This window comes from Poeciliopsis prolifica, unplaced genomic scaffold (genome assembly GCF_027474105.1).
Source record: "Poeciliopsis prolifica strain line A6 unplaced genomic scaffold, Auburn_PproV2 SCAFFOLD165, whole genome shotgun sequence".
NCBI classification, from domain to species: Eukaryota; Metazoa; Chordata; class Actinopteri; order Cyprinodontiformes; family Poeciliidae; genus Poeciliopsis; species Poeciliopsis prolifica.
In genome coordinates, this window is record NW_026562540.1 from 155136 (window position 1) to 165023 (window position 9888).

Below are 9888 nucleotides of genomic sequence, written 5' to 3' on the forward strand. Positions count from 1 at the left end.
TATTATTCTTTTTATCCATAAAACAATGGTTTCTACATACATTATCAAATATGTATGATTGTAAAAGCAGATCATTCATAGTGAAATTGTGACAGAAATTATTACTAAAAAACATAATAAATCAGCTCCACTGAGGGGGCCCACAGTGGCCCTGGGCACTAAGGGGCTGCTTAGTTTGCCTGTGCCTTGGGCCGGCCCTGAGGTCTTCTTTAATGGCTGTGACTCCAGCATAAAAACTTATTGCATTACGAATATTCTGCCGTACTTCCGGCAGAATATCCTGGTGTTTCGATTCTCGGTCTTTACGTCATGGAATCGTTTGACTGGGGTTTTGTGACGTCACTGACCAAACGTTTAAAAATTGGACCTTGAATCAGGAAACACAAACAAATAACCAACGGTCGCAGCCACTAAGCACGAATTAGTTTTAAAAGTCGTGTTGTGAAGCTGCTTTGACAGATAAAAAGACGTTTCTTGGTCAGAAGCCAACGGACGTGCTTTGCTCAACGCGATGACGTCATCGTGCGCCTCTTCGAAGCGTGCCCCGTCATCGGCCGGGGACGCAGAGGGGGAGCTGGTCGGTTCGGTTCCTGTCGGTGAAAACATAACTGGTGAGTCGCCAAGCAGGCCGACGGGTTGCAACATTTTAGTCCCGATAAAACGTCAGTATTGAACTTACAGGAGACCGTTAGGTTCCGCGAGCCGCTGCTAAAGCAGAGCTAACTGTTAGCCGCCTAAACTCCCGCCGTTTGTAGGAAACAAGAGCAAATTAACGAAGACTCGGAAACGAAGGATGCGCGTTTATTCACCGAGCGACGAATCACAGCTTATCCGTGAAGGTAATAAAGTTAACTCGGTTAAAGTCCAGCAGGCCTCGTGATGTCACCAGGTTGAAATTGATTATTTATTGTTAAGTGCTTTAATAACAGAGTGATTAATGAACCTTCTGGGCGCAAACAGGCAGATTGTGAGGATTTAACCTGATTTTATGTGCAGGCTTCAGCTGATGTTTTCCATCCTAACTCTTTTTATACACTACACAGGAATAAACATCATTTTATGTCATTTTTTCTGTTCATAGGAGAATAACAGCAAATCTTTGGTGCCTCAAGCACCTGGTCCGTTTTTGAGAAAGTGGTGTTATTTATATGAACTTTATTTATTTTCAGCTTTAAAATTAACATTTTATGTTGCAGGAGCGTAAAATTATTCATTTAATACAAAATCAATCATGCTGGACTTTATCAATAACAATTATTTTAGATAAATGTTAAGAATGCTTTAATTCATACTGTGTCATACTATGTCTATAACATAACAGAGGATATTAACTACAAAGTATGTATTTTAACAAAGTAGTTTAGAGATATAATTTCGATAAAAGTCAAGAAATCTCAGAAGCCGATTCAGCTTCCTAGTTAATCAAGTTCAACAAAATCTTCTGAACTCAGTGGAGTTCAGGGACATAAACATTAAGCAGGAAATGAAAGAAGCAGATCATTTCTGTGACCTTGGTAGATTCACAGGCTTTTCCAGTTCCTCTTCACTTCGTCACTTCCTAAAAAAAAACAGGCATTTTAGACTAAGACTGTTCAGAACTTGAGGAAATTACCTTTTTGTTTATTCAGTTCCGTCAACAATTTTCAGTGCCAGCTTGGCAAAAGAGGAAGGAAGAGAATGAAAACTAGATTTTGTTCTAAAGATGGTTTGAACAAAATAAGCCGCAATCTACACATTTACCGCTAGATGGCAGTAGAGCAACTTTCTCCTCTTCATTAATTTAATAAATGAATGAACATGCAGTATCATGTAGTGGAATAAAAACTAGATCAGAGAAGAGAAAAGGGACTAACACTAAATGCAAATAAAAGGAACAAGTGTTTGAAACAAAATAAATGTAGATGCCTTGGCGGTTATTTTTCTTCACAATGTCTAAGATAACCTGAATGACGAGAAACAGACAGACGTTAAACACCAGACTCCAATGACTAAAGTTCAGATTGTAACTGCAGATGAAGCTCTGTGAAGGAAAGTTCAGTCTTTTATTGATGAGTTTCAGTGTCTGTGTTTATTTCCAGCAGAGGAAGTTAATGAACAACATTTTAGTTCAAACTGAGACACAAACCAACCAAACAAGCGGAGCGTTTTCCTCTCCACGCCACCATGAGTCAGCGGACAGAGCGGCGGGGCATCCACGTCGACCAGTCGGACCTCCTGTGCAAAAAAGGATGCGGTTACTACGGCAACGCCGCATGGCAGGGCCTGTGCTCCAAGTGCTGGCGGGAGGAGTACCAGCGGTCCGGCAGAAGCAGATCCAGGATGACTGGGCCTTGGCGGAAAAGTAAGGGCAGCCGCCGAACATGGCCGCCGTTTCAGCTCAGTGCGCCCGGCTCAACGTGTCCCCGACGCAGGTTGCAGAGAGAGGAGGAGGAGGCGTACGCCAGCAGCCACGTGGCGCACGGCTCGGCCGCCGCAGGTCGCCGCAGGTCACGCCGCAGGTCACGCCGCAGGTCACACCGCGCTCGCCCCGTTCTCAAAGTTTGAGGAGAAGAAAACCAACGAGAAAACTCGCAAAGTGACAACGGTGAAGAAGTTCTTCAGCCCTTCGTCTCGAACCGCCGCTAAGAAAGGTGCTGCTCGCTTCGGCCCGCTTCGCCTATCTGCCTCTGAGAGGATCGGCTCCGTTTTTAAACTTCATACAAACGGGGCAATAAATTGATATTGCCAATTGATCAGTTTTGGTGATAAATTGGTTTGAGAAATTTAATTTCTGGAAAATCTGGATTTATTTTCCACCATGAACTCTTTGGGTTTCTGTAGTTCAAGGTGATGTCATCACCCAGGGTAGCCATCTTGTTTGATAACTGCGTTTTACAGCTAATCCTACTGCAATAAGCAATTAATTAATCAAAAATTCAAATTAGCAGAATAATTTCCATCTGATCGTGAATATTGTTTGTTTACAGACTTCAGAAATCTTTATATTTCTGGTTCTGTTGTGTTTGTTTTTATTGATGTTTTATTCTGCAGTTAATTAATCTGTGACTAAATTAGTTGATTATTTTAATAATTGATTTATTACGATTAATTGTGAGAAATGGCTTAGGTTGAGGAAAGGAGAGAAAGTCTGAATGATAATCCCTTTTTCTGATCAGAGCCTCTGGAGGGAAAATCAGCGTCTCCGTCCATCAGCCGCCGCGCCAGCTTTGACGCCGACCAGGTGTCCAAAGACTTTGTGGAGTTCTTGAAGAACCTTCACAAACCCGGCAGAGAGATCCATAAGCAGTGCCGGGCCTTCCTGGTCAGCATGTCCAACAAGAAGGTGAGGACGGATCGCTGAGCCACCAACCAATCCATCAACCAGTCAATCAATCAATCAATCAGTTAGGTATAGGACAGGGGTGCTCAAAACGTCGATCGCGATCTGCCGGTCGATCACGATCTGCCGGTCGATCACGATCTGCCGGTCGATCACGATCTGCCGGTCGATCTGCATCAGGTTTTGAGTGGATCTCTGCAGGACGCTGAGAGCAGCACTTCCTCTTCTGACAGACTTATCAAAAATATTCACTAAGATCCAAAACGTTTGTAGCTTCATTAAATAATAATAAAGCCTGAAACCTGATATCGTAACGGACTGAACGTTTTTAACGTAATCTTTGCTCGCCTTGCGGGGCGCAGGCGGTTGCCACGGCAACAGGTGTGCTTAACAATAAAGAGAGAAAAAGAGTGAAAAGGTGCGAGAGGTTCTGAGTTGTTCAGGTTATTCTACTTTGTTTTCCTTCGCTGTGGTTCATCACAGCCGCTGGAGTTTCTGAACGTTCAATAAACGACAGACTTGGACTGATGACCTCATTCGTTTGCAGTAAACGTCACAACCAACATCAAATAGGACAAATATATTTGATTAATTTAACAAACAAATGGCTTCTACCACAATAATTGTGTCAAATTACATTAATTATATCCCAGATTCAGAAGATTTGCCTTTCCCTCTGCAGAGCTCTTTGCTTCCTCCCATCAGTCTGCAGTTTCTCATATTGACGTCATCAAACCAAATTTGGATCTACCAGAACTGACTGACAGCTGCTGGCCTCAGGTTTACAACCAGCTTCTGATTGAGAAACCAGTAACCTGTTGAAACCAGTAACCTGCTGAAACCAGTAACCTGCTGAAACCAGTAACCTGCTGAAACCAGTAACCTGTTGAAACCAGTAACCTGCTCCCACTGTCAGAATCTCACTGAGGAAGAAACTGCATTATCATTTCTATCACTTTATCATTTCTGATATAACTGATGGATATTTGCATAGAAAATGAGTCAATAGGGTTTAATTTATAATTTGTATGACTTCATGCCATGAGGTAGATCTCAGCCGGCTGGTAGAGAAAAAGTAGATGTTGGTCTCAAAAAGTTTGAGCACCCTTGCTATAGGACATTTATTTTAGGAAATTTCACACAGATGGACGTTTGAAAGTTGTTATTTCTGATTATTATTTCACTGACAGTTACATATTATGTCTACAAATTATTTTACCAACGAACTATGATTACTAAGTTAGTTCACAATTCTTTGAATATTAACCAAGAATAAAATGAATGATTGTGATTATCACTATTATTCATTTTTATTTTATCCGATTAATAGCTTCAAATCTGATCAGATCAATAAAAAAAACTTTAAAAATAGAAACAAGTTTAATAAAAAGTCTGTAGGGTTCTGTTAAAGAGCCAGTAAGTGACTGTGTGTCCTTAACGTTAGCCGCTAGCTATTAGCACAGCTCTGTGTGCTTAACATTAGCCACTAGATATTAGCGCAACTCTGTGTCCTTAACGTTAGCCGGTAGCTATTAGCACGACTCTGTGCTTAACGTTAGCTGCTAGCTATTAGCATGACTCTGTGTGCTTAGCACTAGCAGTTTGCTGATAGCTGCGATAGCTGCTTGTTATTTTTGTGACTGTAGTTCTGTGTTTTCAGTGTTAGCGAGTAGCTGCGTTAGCCACTAGCCTTTTGTTTGCTCTGGACAGGACCTGGGAGCAGAGGAGCTGTCGGAGTGCGTTCAGGATTTCTACCAGAGTTTGGCTGACCGCCTCATGAGCCACTTTAAAGGTTAGCGCAGCGACGCTACGTGGTAATTATTCTAGATGAATGAATCAGTGTGACCTGAGCCAGCCACCAGGTGGCAGCAGCAGCGTCTCATTGTGTTTCTCATCAGGTCGTCAGAGTCGGTGGATCAGGTGATGGACCAGGTGGAAAAATACATCATGACCCGCCTGTACAAGAGTGTCTTCTGCCCAGAAACCACGGATGACGAGAAGAAGGACCTGGCAACCCAGGACCGGATCAGGTCAGCTCTTCATCACTCTCAGCATCACCTTCATCTCGTGTCAGGAAACTCTCTGAAAGTTTCTGTCTGAATTTTGCTACCGAGCAGCGTTTAAAGCTCAGCTCCTTGTTTCTACATGAGCACACCTGCACACTGCATGTCAGCGTCCCCTGGGTGGCGCTTCACCCCCAGGGGACGCACTGTGCTGAGCCTTGTTATCCCCAGGGGGCGCCGCACTGAGCCGTTAGCCTGATGCGGTTAGCCTCGTGTGTCTGCAGGGCGTTGCACTGGGTCACCGTCCAGATGCTGTGTGTCTCCATGGAGGAAGAAACGGCCGAAGTGTCAGAGAACGTGGTTAGAGCCATAACAGGTGAGAAGCAGCGATTCCATCAGCCAATAAAATAATTAGGATTCTTTCTAGAACTTTACGGCTCGTTTTGCAAATTTTACGGTTTACGTTCGTAAACGTTTCTTCTCTGTTTCGGTTTAGTGCGATGGGGTTGTTTGTCAAATGGCTGTAAATCCTGATCAGTTTTAATGGCAGCAGCATTGCGACTGAAGGCAGGAAAAACCTGTGGTCTGGTTGCAGACACATCATCGAGATGGACTCGAAGCGCGTTCCGCGGGACAAGCTGGCCTGCATCACTCGCTGCAGCAAACACATCTTCAGCGCCATCAGGATCACCAAGAACGAGCCGGCGTCCGCCGACGACTTCCTGCCGGCACTCATCTACATCGTGCTGAAGGCCAACCCGCCGCGGCTGCAGTCCAACATCCAGTACATCACCCGCTTCTGCAACCCGAGCCGGCTGATGACCGGAGAGGACGGATACTACTTCACCAACCTGGTCCGCTTCACTCCTTACTCGCTTATCAAGAGAGAAACTGAATCTGTTCAGTCAGTGAACTGGAACTGAGTTCAGAAGTTACAGTTCAGATTCACCCAGATTAGGATCCAGTGAAACTGTAAATAAAGTCCAATTAAATTCATGGTAGCTGCTTGGACAGATTTAAAAGTGTCAGCAGATTTTCTTCCAGTTGGTCAGAAAGCCGCAGCTCCGCCATGCTTTACCAACCAAGATGGCGCCCATCACTTCCTGTTCAGACCAGAGGAAACTCTGCATCAGAAGGCCGGTTAGCAATGGCAGCTAGTTAGCACAGTAGCTAGTTAGCGCCTCTGCATCTGGTTAGTGGCCGAAGCTACCTGCGGACGGCGCAGCGCTAACGGCTGTGTCTGTGTTGCAGTGCTGCGCCGTGGCCTTCATCGAGAAGCTGGACGCTCAGTCTCTCAACCTTTCCCCAGACGAGTTTGAGCGCCACATGTCAGGTCACGCCTCGCCCCGATGCAGCGGTTCGGAGGACGGACGGCCCGACGGCGGACCCGGAGTCAGCGGCGCCGCCGGCCCGGTCCTGGCCCGGCTGAGCCACAACCTGCAGCTGCTGTCGGGCCTGAGCGCCAGGCAGGAGGCCGTGACGGCGGCGGCGCTCAGCCTGCAGGCCGACCTCCTGACCTGGACCGACGGCATCCGGCGAGACGTCCGCCACATCTTGGACAGGTATCCTCTGGACGCCAAGGCCTCCAAGGCTTCGGCCATCGACGCCAGCGGCGTGGACGGCGAGAACCTGCTGGCGCCCATCAAGCCCCACATGTTTGTCGGCTAGAGAGGAAACCAGAAACTTCAGAACCGACCTCAACGCCCAGGAGCCGGACCTGCAACAGCAACACCTGAAAACTGATTCAGATCCATTGATTTATCAGCAGATCGTCACACAGCTAGCGATCAATCCATTTGATTGATTAATCAAATTTGGGGGTTTAAAAATGTACATGTTTGGGAAATCAGATCAGTGATGTCATCGCGCCCAGATGACATCACTGATTCGGGGTAAACAATTAACACTTTGTTAAAGTCCAATACAGTGAATCTGTGAATATTTGATTAGTTCAAATATCTATGCATTAATATACATTCATATTGAGTTTAAATATACGTGACTGAATCTGTTTTGGTTCATTTCAGAATCACTTTGTCTTAATAAAGTGATTCTGATTTCAGACTGAACATAAAAACGCCTTTAAAACATTCACTCTAATTTACGGTACATTTTTGTTTTTGACTTGACAATAGAGGCATTTTAACTGATTTTAACTTTTTGTTTGAAGATAAATTGAAGAATTTGCAAATAAGTTTCCTATTTTGTTATTTTTAATTTGTGTGCCACATAACTTTTTCATTGCAAGCAAATAAAATTAATTTATTCAAACCCAACGCTGGCAATAGAGCAGATTTTCTGTTTTATTAGTATGAATTGTTTTAGGAATTTCTAAAATTAGAAACAATTTATGCATTTGTGACTTAAGTGTTAAATATGTTTAGTGGGGCAACAAGCTTGAAACTTTCTTGAATAAACTTTATGTCACTAACTGAACAAAAACCATTTAATTGAAATGTTAAAATGAAAATGTGTTTAAAAGTAAAACCTAAATGATTTTTCTTTAAAAGGATGGTTCACATTAACGTGTTGGTTTAATATTTCACAAATGGTCCAAACATTTTTGTTTTGGCGAAATAAAAAATATTATTAATCCAAAACTTTTGTCCAAGATTAACTTTGCCTCACGGCGTCCAACTAACAGCGCTGCAGTAAGTTCAAGTTTTTGTTAAAACGCGTTGCATGAAAATATTCACTGTAAAAAGGCAGAAACTGATTTTTCTCCTGATGCCATCAAAGCAAATTTCTCTTCATCTTTTTGGTCAAACTTTTTCTGCTTTTTTGGTTTAGATGCTTCCTGTTCAGACCAGAGGAAACTGCATCAGAAGGCCGGTTAGCAATGGCAGCTAGTTAGCACAGTAGCTAGTTAGCGCCTCTGCATCTGGTTAGTGGCCGAAGCTACCTGCGGACGGCGCAGCGCTAACGGCTGTGTCTGTGTTGCAGTGCTGCGCCGTGGCCTTCATCGAGAAGCTGGACGCTCAGTCTCAACCTTTCCCCAGACGAGTTTGAGCGCCACATGTCGGGTCACGGATTTAACTCCGACTGTCAGCCTGCGCTCACACGTAACCGTGACGACACTGCGCTCACACGTAACCGTGACGACACTGCGCTCACACGTAACCGTGACGACACTGCGCTCACACGTAACCGTGACGACACTGCGCTCACACGTAACCGTGACGACACTGCGCTCACACGTAACCGTGACGACACTGCGCTCACACGTAACCGTGACGACAGTGTTGTTCTTCTCAGCGTCTCAAAAGCTGGAGTTCAGGCTGAACTTTGACCCCAAGTCCTGAGGAGCTGAAACAGATTGGAAGTTTCTCTGAGTCAGAAGTTTAAAATCTGGTGCAGAAGCAAACGAGGTGGAGTAGCAGGAGCTGGGTTTCCACTTCACATGGTCCCGATTTGAAAAGTTTTGCACAAGATGTTTGATTTTATTCACCGGCTGTGATCAGAATTGGCGAATTTTGCTAAACTGCAATGGAAATAGTTTGTTCGCATCACGGGTCACACGACCGGCAACTGGATGTTACTGCTGGTGGAAACTACGAAGAAGAAGACAACAGGAAGTGGAAGGATGGCGCTGCTGTTTTTTAATGACTTATTGTATGAATAATCTTATTCACATGTAATTTAATAACTTACATAAACTCTGCAATTACAAAACAGTTTTTTTAACATTAGTGGAATATCATGTAATTTTGCCCACATCTTCGTGTAAACGCAAAGTGTCATCAAGTTAGTGAGGAATGAGCTGTTAGCATCAGGAATCATGCAGCAGCAGCTTCAGTCAGAGGTCTCATCACAGTCGCTGTAAGACTGACTGCTACCAGAGGTCCGTCCTGCCGACAGATATTATAGAATATCTAGAATAGATATAACAGATCAAATCTGAAGGTTGAAAGTTTTTCAGTGCTAAAAATTGAAAAATGCTGAAGGTGAATTGATTTGATAGGTATTGCTAAAATATAATATTGTAAAACAGAAACAAAATGTTTAAAACAGCTTTAAAAAGTGATATTTACCTTTATTTCACAGCTTAGCTGTGGCTGCATGCATGTATCATTTTGGAGGCACTGCAGCTATTTCTAAAGTCCACCCTCAAACCCTTGACCTCTGACCTCTCCCGGCTGTTTCCGGCTCCGGGCCTTTTGTCCGGATTAAACACCATCTGGAACCAAAGTTCCCTTTTCTCCAGGATATTTTATTGTGTCATTGTATTCACTGTTATCTTCGTTTTATGGACGCAAGTTATCGATTAATGAGTTCATCGAAAGTTGATTAAGCTGATCGATCGATTAATGTTTAGCGGCCATTTTCTTAAAATTTGTAATTTTCTCTGGTATCCAAACGGCCGAAACACAAAGGTCACATTTTCACTGTAAGCATAAATGAAAACACAGAATGTTAATTTACAGACTGAACAGAAATTCGCTGTTTTGCTACATTATTGGACCAACATGTAGAAATAAACAGCTGAACAGAAAATGAAATCACTGAAACTTTCCGTCTTCGCAGCTGCAGGTTGAAAAGTTTCCGCAGTTCGTCTGAATGAGCGAC

General features: G+C 43.8%; 1 pseudogene; it reads left to right on the plus strand.

Moving 5' to 3' along the window:
• Positions 1–401: 401 nt before the first annotated feature.
• Positions 402–7915, plus strand: LOC129356318 (rab5 GDP/GTP exchange factor-like; annotated as a pseudogene).
• Positions 7916–9888: the final 1973 nt, after the last annotated feature.